We start from the raw sequence: 17966 nt of genomic DNA, 5'->3' as shown, positions 1-17966 counted from the left end.
AGCTTCAGTTCTATTTTTGTTATTCTTAAGCTTTTGGTGTTGTTTCTTATGCACTTACCTATGAATTTTCTACAGCTCCAAGTTAAATATTATACTAAATCAAAAAATTTCAAATAATTCTGTTTACTTTAGCATCAAAAAACTTACTGAGTAATAGAGGCAGACTTTAGAGACAACACAGGTTTGGTGCCAGACCACAGCAACAAAGTAACTCTTGCAGTAAAATGATCCTCAGGAGTATTTCATTTTCCAAATGGGTACAGAAGTTACGATTATACTATACTATAGTTTGTTTGTTAAGTGTACGTTGGCATTATGTATAAAAAAGTATATATCTTTATTTTAAAATTTATTATTGATAAAAAAAATGCTAACCATCATCTGAGTCTTGATTGAGTTACAATCTTTTTGTTAGTGTAAGTTCTTGTCTCATTGTTGATGGCTGCTGACTGATTAGGGTGGTCGTTACTGAATGTTAGGGTGGCTGTGGCAATTTCTTAAATAAGGCAACAATGAAGTTTGGAGCATTGATCGACTCTTCTTCTCAGTTGAACATGAAGAGGCCGTTGTCAGCTTATCAATTGGCCTCATTTCAATATTGTTGAGTCTCAGGGCATAGGGAGGCCTGAGGAGGAGAGGGAGAGTCAGGGGAAGGGTGGGTCACTGGAGTTGTCATAGCACACACCATTTATCAGTTAAGTTCACTGTCTTATATGAAAGTGGCGTGTGGTGCCCTGAAACAATTGTGTTAGTAACATCAAAGGCTACTGATCACAGATCACCGTGACAAACATACCAATAATGGAAAAGCTTGAAATACTGTGAAAAAGACCAGAAAGTGAGCAAATGCTGTTGGAAAAATGGTGTTGATCAGTTTGCTTAATGCAGGTTTGCCACAGACCTTTAATTTGTAAAAGACACAATAAAGCAAAGCAGGATAAACTGAGGGATGCCTATAAACTTCATTAAAGAGGTACAGAATTTATACTCTGAAACTGTAAAACATTGTTCAAAGAAATGAAAAAAAGACCTAACTAAATGAATGGAAAGATATCCTGTGTTCACAGACTGGAAGACTTAAGTATTGTTGTAATTGTGGCTCTCCCTCAATCATTCTACACATTCAAAGCAATCCTTGTCCAACTTCTAGGTGTCTTTTTATTTTTTGGCAGAAATTGGCAGTTTGATCCTATATGTCATATAGATATGCATATTATCCAGAATAGCCAAGACCCTTTGGCAAAAGAGCACAGTTTGAAGCCTCACACTCCTTATTTTTAAAACCTACTACAAAGCTACCCTACGGCTTGCCTGGTGGCTCAGTGGTCAAGAATGCAAGAGATCCTAGAGACACTGGTTTGATCCCTGGGTTGGGAAGATCCACTGGAGTCGGGAATGACAACTTACTCCAGTATTCTTACCTGGAAAATTCCATGGACAGAGGTGCCTGGAGGGCTACAGTCCATGGGGTCACAAAGAGTTGAACACTGACGGACTGAGCACACACACACACACAGACACACACACATACACAAAGCTATACTAAGTAAGGAAGTGTGGTACCAGAACAGAGTTAGACATCCAGATCAGTGGAATAGAATTGGGAGTTCAGAAATCAGCCCTTAAGCTTATAGTCTTGATTTTCAACAGGGTGCCAAACCAGTTCAGTGGGGACAGGGTGAGAATAGTCTTCCCAACAAATGGTACAGGGATAACAGGACAGCTCTGCGCAGAAGATTGAAGGTGAATCTTTGTATCACAGCATATGTATCAAAAACTTAATGGGAAAGCCCAATGTATAAGACTCTTTGCAGAACTCATAAATCTTTATGATCTTGGATTAGGCAGTAATTTTTTAGATATTACACCAGAGCACAAGCAACAAAAGAAACAAATAGATAAATTGGACTTCGTCAAAATTAAAAGCTTTTGTGCTTCAAAGTGTACTGCCAAGACTGTAAAAAGATAGCCCAAAGCATGAGAGACAGTATTCACAAATCATATACCTGGTACAAGTGTAGTGTTCAGTATATACAAAGAACTCTTACAGCTCAACACTAAAAAGACAACTCAATTAAAAAATGTGCAAAAGATCTCTACAGACATTCCTCCAAAGAAGATGAACAAATGGTGCAGGCACATGAAAAGACGCTTAATATCATTGGTCCCCGTGGTTGTTCAGTCACCCAAGTCGTGTCTGACTCTTTGCGACCCCATGTATTGCAGCACCCCAGGCTTCCCCTGTCCCTCACCATCTCCTGGAGTTTTCCCAAGCTCATGTCCACTGAATCGCTGAGGCTATCCAACCATCTCACCCTCTGTTGCCCTCTTCTCCTTCTGTCTTCAATCTTTCCCAATATCAGGGTCTTTCCCAGTGAGTCACCTCTTCAGGTAGTCATAGTATTGGAGCTTCAGATTCATCATCAGTCCTTCCAAAGAATATTCAGGGTTGATGTCCTTTAGGATTGACTTGGTTGGATCTCCTTGCAGTCCAGGGGACTCTCAAGAGTCTTCTCCAACACCACAGTTCAGAAGCATCAATTCTTCAGTGCTCTGCCTTATTTATTGTCCAGCTCTCATGTCCGTACATGACTACTAGAAAGACCATAGCCTTGAGTATATGGATCTTTGTTGGCGAAGTAAGGTCTTCGTTTGTTAACACACAGTCTAGGTTTGTCATAGCTTTCCTGCTAAGAAGCAGTCGTTTTCTAATTTCATGGCTACAGTCACCATCTGCAGTGATTTTAGAGCCTAAGAAGAGGACATCTGTCAGGGCTTCCACCTTTTCCCCTTCTATTTGCTGTTAAGTGATGGGACTGGAGGCCATGATCTTTGATTCTTTTAATATTGTGTTTTAAGCCAGCCTTTTAACTCCTCCTTCACCCTCATCAAGAAGCTCTTTAGTTCTTCTTTACTTTCTGCCATTAGAGTGGTATCATCTGCATATCTAAAGTTACTGATATTTCCCTCAGCAATTTTGATTCCAGCTTGTAACTTGTCCAGCCCGGTGTTTCGCATGATGTGCTCTGTGTATAAGTTAAACAGGGTGATAATAAACAGCCTTGCCTTACTCCTTCTCATCCTGAACCAGTCAGTTGTTCCATACACATTCTGTTACTTCTTGACACGCATACAGGTTTCTCAGGAGACAGGTAATATGGTCTGATATTCTCATCTCTTTAAGAGTTTGCTATCGTTTATTATGATCCACATAGTCGAAGGCTTAAGTATAGTCAATAAACAGAGGTAAATGCTTTAATGGATTTCCCTTGCTTTCTCTGTGATCCAGTGAATGTTGGCAGTTTTATCTTTGGTTCCTCTGCCTTTTCTAAACCCAGCTTGAACATCTGGAAATTCTTGGTTCATGTAGTGCTGAAGCCTGTCTTGGAGGATTTTGAGCATAACCTTACTAGCATGGGGTATGAGTGCTAGTGATTTGAACATTCTTCAGTGCTACCCTTCTTGGAAATTGGGATGAGGAGTGACATTTTCCAGTCCTGTGGCTACTGCTGGATTTTCCAAATTTGCTGATATATTGAGTGCAGCACTTTGATAGCATCAAGTTTTAGGATTTTATTATTATTTTTAATATAAATTTATTTATTTTAATTGGAGGTTAATTACTTTACAATATTGTATTTGTTTTGCCATACATCAACATGAATCCGCCACAGGTACACATGTGTTCCCCATCCTGAACCTCCCTCCTTCTTCCCTCCCCCGTACCATCCCTCTGGGTCATCCCAGTGCACCAGCCCCAAGCATCCAGTATCATGCATCGAACTTGACTGGTGATTCGTTTCATATATGATATTATACATGTTTCAGTGCCATTCTCCCAAATCATCCCACCCTCTCCCTCTCCCACAGAGTCCAAAAGACTGTTCTATACATCTGTGTCTCTTTTGCTGTCTCGCATACAGGGTTATCGTTACCATCTTTCTAAATTCCATATACATGTGTTAGTATACTGTATTGGTGTTTTTCTTTCTGGCTTGCTTCACTCTGTATAATCGGCTCCAGTTTCATCCACCTCATTAGAACTGATTCAAATGTATTCTTTTTACAGGCTAAGTAATACTCCATTGTGTATATGTACCACAGCTTTCTTATCCATTCATCTGCTGATAGGATTTTAAATAGCTTTGCTGGAATTCCATCACCTCCACTGGCTTTATTGGCAGTGGTGTGTCATAAGGCTCACTTGATTTTACACTCCAGAATGTCTGACTCAGTGGGAGACTACACCATCGTGGTTATCCAGGTCATTAAGATCTTTTTGTATAGTTATGTGTATTCTTCCCATCTCTTCTTGATCTCTTTTGCTTCTATTAGATCTTTACTGTTTCTGTCCTTTATTGTGTCCATCTTTGGATGAAATAAATGTTCGTTTGATATTTCCGAATTTCTTGAAGAGATCTCTAGTCTTACCCTCTCTGTTGTTTTTCTCCATTTCTTTGACTGTTCGTTACAGAAGGCTTTCTTGTCCGTCGTTGCTGTTCTCTGGAACTCTGCACTTAGTTGGGGGTACCTTTCCCTTTCTCCTTGCTTATTGCTTCTCTTTCCTCAGCTATTTGTAAAGCCTCCTCCGACGGCCGCTCCGCCTCCTTGCGTTTTTCCCCACTGGGATGGGTTCGTATGCTCCCTCCTGTGCAGTATCGTGGCACTCTCTCCACTCTGTTTACTAGATCTAATCTCTTGACTCTATTCTTCGCCTCCACTGTATATTCACAGGGGACTTGATTTAAGTTGTACCTGACTGGCCTAGTGGTTTCCGCCACTTTTCTCCAGTTTAAGCCTGAATTTTGTTATAAGGAGCTGATAACCTGAAGCATGGTCAGCTCTAGGTCTTGGCTTTGCTCACTGTGTACAGCGTCTCCATCTTCGACTACAAAGTATGTAATGAATCTAATTTCTGTGCTGACCATTCGGTAATGCCCACGTGTAAAGTTGTCTTGTATTGTTGAAATAGGGTGTTTGCTATGACCAGTCTGTTCTCTTGGCAGAATTCTGTTAGCCTTTGCCCTGCTTCATTTTGTACTCCAAGGCCAAACTTGCCTGTTACTCCAGGTATGTCTTGATTTCCTGCTTTAGCATTCCAGTTCCCAGTGATGAGTAAGACATCTTTTTTTTGGTGTTAGTTCTAGTAAGTCTTCTAGGTCTTAAAAGAACTGATCAGCTTCAGCTTCTTCAACATTAGTGGTTAGGCAAAGACTTGGATTACTGTGATGTTGAATGAGTTGCCTTGGAAACAAACTGAGATCATTCTGTCATTTTTAAGGTTGTACCCAAGTACTGAATTTTGGACTCTTATGTAGATTATAAGGGCTACTCCGTTTCTTTTATGGGACTCTTGCCCACAGTAGTAGGTATAATGATCATCTGTGTTAAATTCACCCATTCCCATCCATATTAGTTCACTGATTTCAAGATGTTGATGTTTACTCTTGCCATCTCCTGCTTGACCACATCCAATTTATCTTGATTGATGGACTTAACATTCCAGGTTCCTATGCAATACTGTTCTTTACAGCGTCATATTTTAATTTCATCACCAGACACATCTACAACTGGGTGTCATTTCTGCTCTGGCCCAGTTGCTTCATTCTTTCTGGAGCTATTAATAGTTATCCTCTACTTTTCCCCAGGGGGAGCTCATCTTTTGTTGTCATATCTTTTTGCCTTTTTATACGTGGAGTTCTCATGGCTAGTGTACTGGAGTGGTTTGCCATTCCCTCCTCCAAAGGATCACGTTTTGTCAGAACTCACCACTATGGCCTGTCCGTCTTGGGTGGCATTACACAGCATGCCTCATAGCTTCATTGAGTTACGCAAGCCCTTTCGCCACGACAGGGCAGTGATCCATGAAGGGGCATTAGTCACTAGGCAAATAAAATCAAAATCACAATGAGATACTACTTTGCACCTACTGGGATGGCTATAATCCAAAAGATGGATAGTAGCAAGTGTTGTTGAAAATGTAGAGAAAATGAAACCCTTGTATGTTGCTGGTATGAGTGTAAAATGGTTCTGATACTTTGGGAAATAGTTTGGAAGTTTATTAAAACATTAAACAGTTACCATCCAACCCAACAGTTCTACTCCTTGATGGGTAACCATTAGAAATGAAATTGTGCCTATACAGAAATATGTATACAAGTGTTAATCGGAAATTGCTCATAATAGCCAAAAAAGTGAAACAACCCAAATGTCTATGAACTGATGAGAAAAACAAAATGTGCCCGTCTGAAGATGTACCATAGAATAATATAGAATAATATTGAGCCAGAAAACGATTGAAGTGCTGATACATGAACAGTCTGTGGGGACCCTGGAACAGTTGTGCTAACAGAAAGAAGCCAGACACAAAAAGTGACATATTAAATAATTCTATTTATATGAAATGTCCAGAATTGGCAAATCCATAGAGACTGAGAGCAGATTAGTGGTTCCTGGGTGCTTTGGAGAATGGAAAATAGGGAATGACAGCTACATTGAATGGTGGCTACAGGTTTTCTCTTTGGAGTGGTAAGACTAATTTCACAGCTCTGAATATGGTAAAAGCCATTTGGTTGTTAACATTTAAAAGGGTGAATTCTATGGTATGTGAATTATGTCTCAGTGGAAAGATTTCAGTATCTCTGTCTGGATTTCCTTATTCATAATGTGAGGCAGAGCTAACAGTTATTGAATGTTTCCTGTCAGCTGATGCAAGCATCTTCAGATGTTGCTGTAGAGGGCCAGATAGTAAATACTTTAGACTTTGCCAAGTACAGTCTCTCCAGGCTCTCACTCCTGCCCTTGTGGTGTGAGAGTGGCTGTAGACAATATGTAACTGCACGAGTGTGTGACTGTGTCCTGATAAAACTTTATTTAGACACGGAAACGTCAGTTTCAATATAACTAAATGTTGTTATTTTCATTTTTCCCAAACACATAGCAATGTAGAAGTCATTCCGAGCTTGCAGGCTGTGAAAAGCACATGGTCAGAGGAATTTGACCATTGGGCTGGTACTTTGCTGACCCCTGGGCTCAAAATGCGCTTTAAATGAAGTTTCAGTAGCCTCATGAGGGAGGGGTGATTCTTTACCCTATTTCACAGATGAGGCAATCGAGAGTTTCAGAGGCTGAAGCCAGTCTCACAAGGCTGGGCCAAAACCCCATTTCGTTCCACAGCCCGTCCTCTTTAACCACTGTGCACCATCCTCCTGCCTGCACCAAACCCCTACCCAGTTAGTCACGCAGCCTAGTACCTCCAAACAGTGCTGACCCCTCCTGCTGCTATGCTGCCTCTGCGCTGCCTGTTGCCCTCCAGCATCTTGAATCCTCCACTTACTCTGGCAGGGCCATTTCCTTTCTTCTCTTCTAATGCTCTTTTCCATATTGTGAAGCCAACACCCACACTGGGCCTTGGGAAAAATAAATCCGCCACCTTGCCTCCCTTTCAGACTTTCCTCGTGACTCACTTCTTCTGGGAAGACCATGCCTCAGCCACCTTTTGACCCTAAATCCAGCTGGAACCGAGTCCGCCTTCCTGGCTGCGGTGCTCTCCCCTTATCATCCGTCTTTTGGCAGGCTGGTTGGCGGAGTACTATTGAAACCCTCTGCAGTGACTTGTTTTTAGAGCTTCTTTGTTTAATTTAGTGCCCAGAACTTGGTTAGGACCTTCAGGGAAGTTGAAACGCTGAGGGTACTTTTCATTGAGAAGTCTCTCTCTGGCTCGGTCTCCGTGCTGTGCTAGCCTTTCCTGCTCCCTCTCTTCCGTCCTTGGATCCGAGCCAGACCATCCCTTCATGGCGCAGGTGGGCGAGAGGCAGAGGCCTTGGGGAGGTAAGTCACTTTAATATCTGCACGCCTGGTGTACTTCCTGTTCACATGTGCTGCTCTTAGTGACAATGGGACAGTATATGCAGGGCCTCTGCTCCTGTTTCATACTCTGTCCCTCCCATGGATGCTCCGTCATCACCCTTGACATGATGACGCATCGAGAACTCGTTACATGGGACCATAGGACCTGTTCCACAGGGGCCAGAAACCTTGTGCCTCTGCTAGGATTTACTTCATTTCTCAGACGCTCATACTTCACGCGCAGCCTTCCTCTGGAAGCATTGTTTTCTATGCTCTTCTAAGACTGCAGTCTCCCCCCCCCACCCCCAATTTTTAAAATTAATCGATAAAAATAGAAAAAAAGAAATAATTTAGAAGTGCTTAAGTGATTAATGTAAACTGTTTATGACTCATTATATGGTTGAGAAAAAAGTCCTTCTGACTTCAGCACTATTTCCATTCCAAGTAGCTTGGACTTTGTTAAGTACGAAAAATCAGTGTCTCCAGAGAAGTCTCTGCCAGTAGCTGACCAGGGTGACTGGACACACTGATCAGCAGTTGGGTAAGGGATGATAAAGATGGGTGAATTACATTCTTTTGCAATTCCTCGGCTGCATCTGAATTATTCAGAGGCCAAAAACTTTCCTTCTTTGGCCTAAAATATTTTAAAAATAATACTTGGAAGGCTCATTTGGTTTTAAGGAACAGAGGGAAATTTGTTGGAGTGATTTTGAGTCGTGTCATGGAATCTTTGGGGAGAGTGGGGGAACTGGAGTCCTCAGAAAACAAGGCATCTTTCTCTGTGTGTGTGACTCCTCTGGTATCTCAGTGTATCTCGGCTGTGTCTTTTCTCACTCTCTGTGCAGATTGCCTGACAGTTAGTCTGCAGATGGCCCATTTTGACTGCCCCCAAGGGTCACCCTTGGTTTCCAAGGCTCGGAGGATGCGGATTCTGTCTTATTTATGTCTGTCTGCTTCGTGTTCTTGCTAGGAGTCCTGGTGTTGGAGATAGCTAGCAGACACACCAGGAGGAGGTGGGAGATATGGTGGTTATTGGAAAGATCCTGGAGTTAGGAGGTAGCCATCTCTCTGAAGGAAGCCAAACCTAGAAGTAGAATTATCAGGAACTCAGGGCATGTCTTCTGTTTTTCTCATCTCTGTTTCTGGCTGTGTATCTACTTTGCCTTGTTCTCCCTGAAGACTCCCTCTCTGCTTCTCAGGCCACAGCCTGCTGGCCCTGATTTCTCAGTGGGCCTGCTGTGTTCTTACCTAGTGAAATTGCACTTTACCTGGAGGTAAGGTTCTGAAGTCAACACGTCGGGTGAAAATTGCTTATGGTTAAAATTTCCTTTGAAAGTCCTGGAAATCCCTGGTGAATAAGGAGAGATGCTTGGAGTCTGTGGGCATGTGGGAACAGAGGCCTGCTAAGGGAACATCAGCTTTTGAGCTCCTGTTGCTTCAAAGCATTTGTTCATAATTTGCACTATTGATAAAGGTGCTTCCTCTTCCCCCAGTTCCTCCTCCAAGCACTAATAGTTGCCTGTGTATTAGTTAAGCCTGAACGCGACGTGATTTCACTGTATCTTAGTCCTGGGGGAAGAATTTAATGCACCTGATTGGTCCTCTGTGTGGGCTGTGTGTGTCCCTAACCCATCAGTTCTGGCTCATTTGTGTCAGCTCCATTCAGGAAATAGTCACACTTTTAATTTAGGTTTGCCAAAAAAAGAAGAGCAAAAAGATGTGGAATGAGTGATTGGAATGAGACAAATAAAACCACAACCTAGAAGAGTGACAGGACAGTTGGAGTCTGAATCGCTGGCTCTGGTAGGACCTCGAACACAGTGTATTCCACAGTCTCAGAATCACTATACATACCATTGTTCAAACAGAGCTCCCCGATCCTATCCTATCCCATTTCTCTTGAAATGGTACCTAGAATTTGCATTTTAATTTAGGCTCACCAGATGATGAATCTTATCCACACCGAATTTTGAGAATTGCTGCCTTCAAGACAAAGCTATTGGGCTATTTCAGCTACCTTTAGAATAAAGTGTTCTAATCCTGTAGATACACGTGTTCTCATTTTAGAACATCTTAGGCCTTCACATGGCGCTGAGAGTTAGGGGTTTTTTTTCTGTTCATTATGGGTTGCAACTACTGTTTTGAGCAAGGTGAGTTTTAAATAAATTTAGGCTTCTGTTTTTATTTCTCGTATGTCTGGAGTCTTGGGAGGATACCTTCATATTAACTGAGGCTCTGTATGTGTGTTTGTGCATGTGGTCTCAATTGTGTCTGACTGTTTGCCAGGCTCCTCTGTCCACGGGGGTTCCCAGACAAGAATACTGGAGTGGGTTGCCACTTCCTACTCCAGGGGATGTCTCTTGTATCGGCAGGTGGATATTAACTGAAGACTTCCATTCATTAAAAAAAAAAAAAAAAAAAAGACAGACAGACCTTTACGTATACTTGAAAGGTGTTTTACATACCTTCTTAGCCCATGGTATTAATATAAAAAATTATTCTACAGAATTAAAGAGTTGGGTAAGAGAATGGATTTAAAAGTGCTTGTAGAGTGTACATACCTTTGGAACACATCTTGCCCAATTAACAGTTGTGAAATATCGACACAATGTTGTATCTTTATTTCATATTATGAAAACGAAAAGTTTGTTTGTAGCAGTTGAGTTCTCACTGGCTGCTGTTAAAGTGTTTTTGAAAACTGGTATGGTAACCTTAACTTCTGGTAGATTCTAAACTCCTCTGGTTCTTAAGAGGAGAAGAATGTATCGCCAGGGTCCTGTGCTTTGATTGAAATTGTTCAGATATGACTCATTTTTGTTTCCTTCAAGGGTGAAGAATGTACATTTCAGAACATCTCACTCTCTCCCCCCAGAATTTATGCTTAGAAAACATCACAAAGTTATTGCTAGGAACGTGGTTGGAGTGGCCAGTGTAAACTGAGTTGTTGCTTAAGGCACTTTCTGTTCTCTTTCTGGGTGGAAGAGAAGGGCGGGGCAGGTGGGGAGCTGGGAGAAGTAGCTTCCCCTTACTTTTCCTGCCAAAGTCAGTTTAAAAAAAAGGTGCCGCACCTTTTTTTTCCCCCCCTTTTTCATCCTCCCAGCACAGTGGGATATGAATTGGGAGGAGATTTTGGCACCAGTGAGAGTTTTAATAAGAAGTTATTTTTGTAGATGTGCTTTTTTTTTTGACCACACTGTGTGGCAGTCAGGATCTCAGTTCCTGGATCAGGGATGGAATTTGTGCCTCCTGCAGAGGAAATGGGGAGTCCTAACCACTGGACTGCCAGGCGATTCCTGCAGACGTCCTTTTAGACTTCCTCCCCGAAAAAACTCAGGCCCTTTAAAACTTCATTCAGTTAGGACCTGTCTTGCCACAACACTGGCTGGTATAAAGAAGAATGTGAGATGATAGGCATCCAGTGAGTGGATTTAGTTGTAGAACCATCCACTTGGTGTTTGTGTGTCTGCATCAATAGTTTCTCTACGGTGCGGGTGGGGTGTTGGGGAGGAAATTTTACAGGAGAGGGAAAAAGAAAAACTCTGCCTATAAATTCTATGGAAGCCTGCAGGACTTGAGACTTCATAAAAGTAAAGAAATAGAAGAGAAGGTAGATTTGAGCACATGGAAATCACATAAATGTCCATCTCTGGGTATAGTGTTCTGAAATGCCCAAGTATACAAAGCATGGAGTCGGGCTGTAAATTTCACGTGTCCTCCATTAACCTGCATAATCAGGTAGTCATAGAAAATATTGTGTGTAGAGGAGGCATCTGTCCTCCTCCACACACATCCATTACCAGTGAAGCCCTTTCCATGTGGGGTCCAACTTGTTGACCCATCCTGATACTTATGGCTTGGGATTATTACCTTTACCTCTTCAGAACTGGTAAATCATTTTTCTGCTAAATGACTGTGCTGGAGATAACCCCTGCAGTTAAGACAGCAAAAGAAAATGGATTGTCCCGAGAACATTGTGTGTACTTTATTCCCCCTTTTTTTTCTAACAAGACAGTGTCTTCTCCCTCTTTTGTCCTCCTTCCTTTTCCGCTTTTCTTTCTTTCTTCTTTCCCTTTGTTCATTCCTCTTTAGATTTTTTTTCCTTTGCCCCTCCTTCCCTCCCTCCCTCTCTCCTATTTGTCTTTCTCCTTTTTCTCCCTTTGATTGTCTCCCCACTCTTTCTGGCCACGTTGTTCCTCAAGCAGAGCACCCCTGTTCACACTGGGGCAGGCTGGAAACGTGTTGCTCTAAGTGCTTTTCCTGTTGAGGGTTCCAGTGTCTTCCCCTTGGCACACTAACGGTCCACAACTGTAGCTGAGTGTCTGGCGAGGCAGCTGCCTGGGCCAGTGGAGAAGCAACAGGCCCTTCCCAGGTGACCTTGGTAAGTGATCTCTTTGTAAATCCCACCTCATCAGAGTTCAAGAAATGAATCCTAAGCCTCAATTTGAACTGCTGTCTTCTGCTTTGGCTGAGCGTTGCATTGAGCCCTGGGCTGGGAGGAAATTCTGTTTATATATGTGTGTCCCTCCACAGAGGTGGAAATAGTGGTGCCAAAGAAGGGTTTTACTCACGCCTGAACTCAAGAGTTAAACATAAGGAAGTGAAGGACAAGTTTCAGTGGTGCTGTGTGAATTGCACTGTAGGAAAATCTTGATCAAAAAGTTACAGTCTGTTTTTATGTGTTTGCTGGGGGAGCGGGTCCAGTTTGGGGACAATTACAAAAGTAGGCTAAGTTACTAGCTCTGCTCTTTGTCCTTCTCCTTTCCTGCATGGCGGGCCTTTCTTGAGTGTTTTGATCCACCTTACACACATCCTGGAATCACTTGGCCCTGGGTTCAAATCCCAGTCCTGCTAACGTACTACAGTGCCTGTTAGCTGAATTGCTTCATCGTAGCTTTCCTGTTGTAGAACTGGAGTAATTGACACACCTGCTTTGGTTGGTTGTCGGAGAGTTGAGTGAGGTGATGTTTAAGAGGGCTTCTCTTAGTGTGTACAGTGTGTAATAGTAAGTACTGATTTCATGAGAAGTTACCTCGTAACTAACAGCCTCCAGTCTGTCCGTTCCCTTTCAGATAGGGAGTTTGATGAAGCTTTTCAGAGGGCAGAAGAGACTTGGGCAAGATAATATCCACATGTGTTCTTTCTTTCAGTCTTAGATGTACTTTCAATCTAAATGTGGAGAGAATATTGTTTCAGCTAGTATGTACTAGCATGAAGTATTCATGCATAACAACAGGCTCTAGTAAATTAAAAATGAAAACTATTGTTTGATTATTAAACTAAAAGCTGAAAGTCACTTCAGCCTACAGCTCAGATCATTAGGCTGAGAGGGAGGAGGACTCATTCCCAACTTATGGAGTCTGATGTTGGGAGGTTTGGTTTTTGGTTTCCTTCATATCAGTCACAGAAAAAAACCTCCTGCATTCAAATCTAACTTATGTCTTATAATTACACCTGGGACAAAGTCTCGCCTTATATGGTATTCTCTTTTAAAACCAGGAATGTTTCTTAGCTCAACCCTACTTGGTTACTCATTTCACAATCACCATTTGTTGGAGATACTTAGGACTGGAAGACTTTCTTAGAAAACAGCTTATAAAGAGAACTGTCTCATCTGTCTTTTGCACCTCAGCCTCCCACCTTCAGATCAAAATTTTCTTTTTAAATGCTGTAAAATTATCCATTCCTTTTTCTTTGGGGTAAGCGATCATAGATAGCACACATGCTTTTGTATGTCTGCTTACCCTCTTCCTCTTTTTTTTCTTAATCAGGTAGTCAACCCCCATATAATTTTGTTTGTCCAATTTAAGTGTTTCTTCAAATTGTACCCTTTCCATAAATCAGGGTAAATGAGTCTGAGTCACTAACTTCAAATTAATCTGTGACCTCTGTGTTCCCTGACAATATTGGAATGGAATGCCAGCGGTCCACATACTTCGATATTGTGAATAATTTTTGAGGACATTAGAAGGTCAAACATTATTTATGATTTCTCTGGGTTTGCTTGATGGCAATCACAGCTCTGTAGAAGTCAATCAAGTCTCTTGATAATTCTGTTTAGGCAGTATATAATTAGGCATTTAAAATTAGTTAAGTGTCTGTTTTGCTATGCGTTTCACGTTCTCTTCGGGAAAGCATATTTACCAGATGACTTTAGGGACATCTTTTACTTCAGCTTTTGCTTTTCCCTTGAGCAGAGAGTTTGAAAGTTAGGGAATTCTTTCTACTTGTATTACCTGTTTGTCAGCAATTTACCAGAGTTGTTTTTATTTAACACTGAACAAGTGCCGGGAGGTGTAAGCACAAACATGTTTTTATAAAGAGAACAAAAAAGAAACCACAACAGTGCCCATATTGTTGGGGGTCTGCCTTTTTAGGTGTGTGATAGTTTTTTTAAAAAGCTATACACAAAGTCCTTTTGCTTTTTTCCCTGGCATCTCAATGTCCTGAAAACACCATGATCTTTCTCTTTGAATGACCCACACTTTGTATCATTTTGGCAGAAGTGCCATCGGCAAATTAAGAAAAACTGGGACATTGAGCCAGTGAGGATGGCAAGCTATAATTTAAAAGGAAAGGAGTTTATTTGAAATCAAAGTGTAGGCAGTGCAGGATGAACTTGTTTAAAAGTCAGGATAATTTTTGAGTTTTAAACAGCAAGCTTCTCCTGGCATGCTATGATGGATTCTTTGTCAAAGGATGGACCTCACATACGCAACAGTGTATTTTTTTCCCCCTGTTGTGTTTTCCACCTGTTGCATGGATTGTCCTCTCATTGAAAGAAAGAAAGAAACAAAAAAAAAACAAACTTAATTGTACTAGGGTAAGGCCTTTTTCTCCGAAACCTCAAAGAAAAGGAGCAGAATGACCTGGAAAGTGGTTACTCTCCACCACTTTCCTGGTATTCAGGCATGGCAATTGATGGGGTTGGACTTGAAGCCAGGTCTGTATAGAGCTTGAGCTCTTGTGCTTTGTTGATGGCTTTGAGCATAATCTGTGCTTTAGAGTGAGCTCATCTGGTTGAATCTCCAGCTTGGATGTGGACGTTAAGGGTCTACACTGGTTAAGGATATAATGATGAGGGTCCCTCAGCTTGGGAGCAAATCATCAGAGCAGGATTCTTTCTGATCTGCTGGGTGAGAGTGAGCTTCTAGAAGGCAAAGACTATCTTAATTTTCAACCAACTGGTCTTCCTGATGATCCTGGAGAGAATCATTAGCCATTGTTAATTTAATAAATCTTTGCTGGTGTAAAGTTGTCTAGTATCATAAATTGCCTGTTTTGTTCCAGTGGCTGCCCTGGTGTGAAACTGGGATTGTTCACTGTGTAAATGTGCCCAAGGGCTGAAAGCCTGCCTTTGCTCTTGTCAAGCCTTGGCCCCTGTTGACATCAGCCTGGAGAAAGAGGTGCCTTTAAAAAAATTGACCATATTGATCTGCTCATCAGGCCTTGTAGGACTACCTCCCTCCAGAGGGAACTCTTGTGATCTACACAGATGCATGAGTGGGGTGGCTGAGACATAGTAGATGAGGCAGGATACTACCATGGTGTCACATTCAGGGTTTTAAAATAAATATTGATTGAAATGTAAGACTCAAAAATGATTCATTTGCATCTTAGAGCCCTGTTTCTGCTTTGGATGGAATTCTCTTACTGTATTAATTTACCCTCAATTTTTATACCTTATAGGCCTCTATATGGCATGTCATTTGTATTTAGACTGTTAATAACTTTACATTTTAGCAAGGTTCATTTGTATCTCTTGACCTAATTTTCAAGATTTCCTTGGCAGAGAATGTCTACTTTGTCAGCGAAGGGACGGATTTGGGCCTAAACTCTGGATTTTTACTTTGTGTGTGTTTTTATGGGTCCTGTTAGTGACCCCAAAGGAAAAGACTGGTCCTGTAGCTAACTCATCATGTGTCATTATCACCCTAGGTTCAGGACTTGTGTTGACTGACATCAAATACTATCAGTTTTCTCATTGTTTAAAGTAGTAGTCTCTTTTAGTACCTGACTTTTTTTTTTTAATATTGAGGTATAGTTAATTTACAATATTGCATTAGTTTTGAATGTACAGCAGTGTGATTTATTTATACATGTGTGTGTGTGTACACACACACACACATGTTGTTGTTGAGTCACTAGGTCATATCCAACTCTTCTGACTCCATGGACTGTAGCCCACTAGGCTCCTCTGTCCATAGGATTTTCCAGGCAAGAATAATGGAGTGGGTTGCCATTTATATATTTATATTCCTTTTCAGATTCTTGCCAAGTATAGGTTATTCCAAGATACTGAATATAGTTCCCTGTGCTATCAGTAGGTCTTTGTTTATCTGTTTATCAGTAGTGTGTATTTGTTAATCCCAGACTTCTCATTTATCTCTTCCCCTCTCATCCCCTTTGGTATTTGGTAATGATAAGTTTGGTTTTTACTTCTGTATTTCTGTTTTGTAAATAAGTTCCTTTGTATCATTTTTTCCCAAGATTCCATGTCTTTGTCTGACTTAATACGATCATCTCTGGGTCCATTCATGTTGCTGTAAATGGCGTTATTTCATTCTTTTTTATGGCTAAATAATATTTCATTGTGTGTGTGTGTATGTATATATATGTTTAAAATCCCATATTCTTTTTTTAAGTAAATCATTTTACATTGAAAAGAAGCTGCATTTATTATTGCAATGAGAAAATCATCACTTGCCACAAGTAGAAGGTGCTGATAGAAATAGAAGGGCCTCAGTGGCACCCCACTCCAGTACTCTTGCCTGGACAATCCCATGGATGGAGGAGCCTGGTAGGCTGCAGTCCATGGGGTTGCGGAGAGTCAGACACGACTGAAGTGACTTAGCAGCAGCAGTAGGATGAAGTGGTTGGAGATGGAAGGAGGATGATGGTGACACCCTCATGTCCCCATCGTTTTGTGAAGTGAGACTTTGTCCCGCTTATGTGCCAGGACTCTCCAAAGTGATGGTATGTGAGAATCATGTGGAAGTTTCATAGTAGTAAGATTTCCTAGGGCCACAGAATAAGGACCTGAAATCTTTAACATTTTACAATTTTCTTTGTCACTGGAAGGTTTTTTTTTCTTCCCTGACGTTAACAAAAGTTAGGATTTTTTAAAAATAGGTCACCCCTGTTTCATACTGGTCGATATTTTCCATTGCTGTTTCTAGCCATGGCAGGATAAGGTGTTTCATTGAACACTGATGTTTCTTTTTATTCCTAAAGCTATTTTTTTCCGCCCCAGTTTTGGCGAAATTATGTATCACTTGTGATAATTCATTTTAAAAATTCCTGAGCTGTGTGGCGTACTTTCATGAAAATTCATTTAGATAAAATTAGATATTATTGTTTAATGAGGTGGCATTTCAATTTAGACCTTGCATCAGGCATATACCAAGAGTTTTTTATGGAAGAGTTAGGTTCATTTGAGTAATAAAGGCTGAATCATGGGGGCTTTAATTCTTAATCGCTGTGAGGATTGTTATCCGTGGGATGTGAGCTGTCTTAGTGGTATTCAATCAAGTGTCCACTTAGCCATGACTGGAAGTAATTGCTCCCAAGTGGGCCGCACGGTGACCTGTTAATACTCGCTCTGACCCTGTGACCTTGTCTGCCCCATTGTTTAGGATTTTATAGCAGGCGAGTCTGCATTTCTGTGGGGTCAAGTAGATATCTCGAGGTCAAACATTTTCTGATTACTGCCTCGTCCACACTGTAAGTCAGCCAGAAGCTGTTGGCGTTGCTAATAGTCATTGCTTTGTAGCGGGACATGAACAGTTTGAAAATTGTCTTCCCAGTCTGCATGTAAACAGTTTAATATTTTACGGAAAGAAGTTCATCTTGTAAATTAGGTATGAATAATACATTTGTAATTACTCCTTGTGTCTTTAAACACTTGTGTCTTAATTGGCTTGCCTTTTTTTTTTTTTAATGTATTTGCATTTGCTAGCAAGTTAAAATTAACTCTTGTTAGAGACCCAGTGAAGTTAGGACAGTGTACACCAGGCCTTCTCTGGTCCAATCAAGACTTAAAACTTGAGGGCGTTTTTCATGCACCTGTGAGGCCATTCATTCTGTTCTTGAACCATTTGTTTTTGTTTGAACAGTCACTT

General features: G+C 41.2%; 1 protein-coding gene across 5 annotated transcripts in view; it reads left to right on the top strand.

The window, feature by feature from the left end:
• The window catches only part of FOXP1 (forkhead box P1), a 622522-nt gene that overhangs the window by 44526 nt on the left and 560030 nt on the right, over positions 1–17966 (top strand). The window lies entirely within an intron of this gene.

The sequence above is a fragment of the Oryx dammah genome, unplaced genomic scaffold (assembly GCF_014754425.2).
Source record: "Oryx dammah isolate SB20612 unplaced genomic scaffold, SCBI_Odam_1.1 HiC_scaffold_9, whole genome shotgun sequence".
In the NCBI taxonomy this organism is placed as follows: Eukaryota; Metazoa; Chordata; class Mammalia; order Artiodactyla; family Bovidae; genus Oryx; species Oryx dammah.
This window is presented reverse-complemented; position numbering and strand designations above follow the sequence as displayed.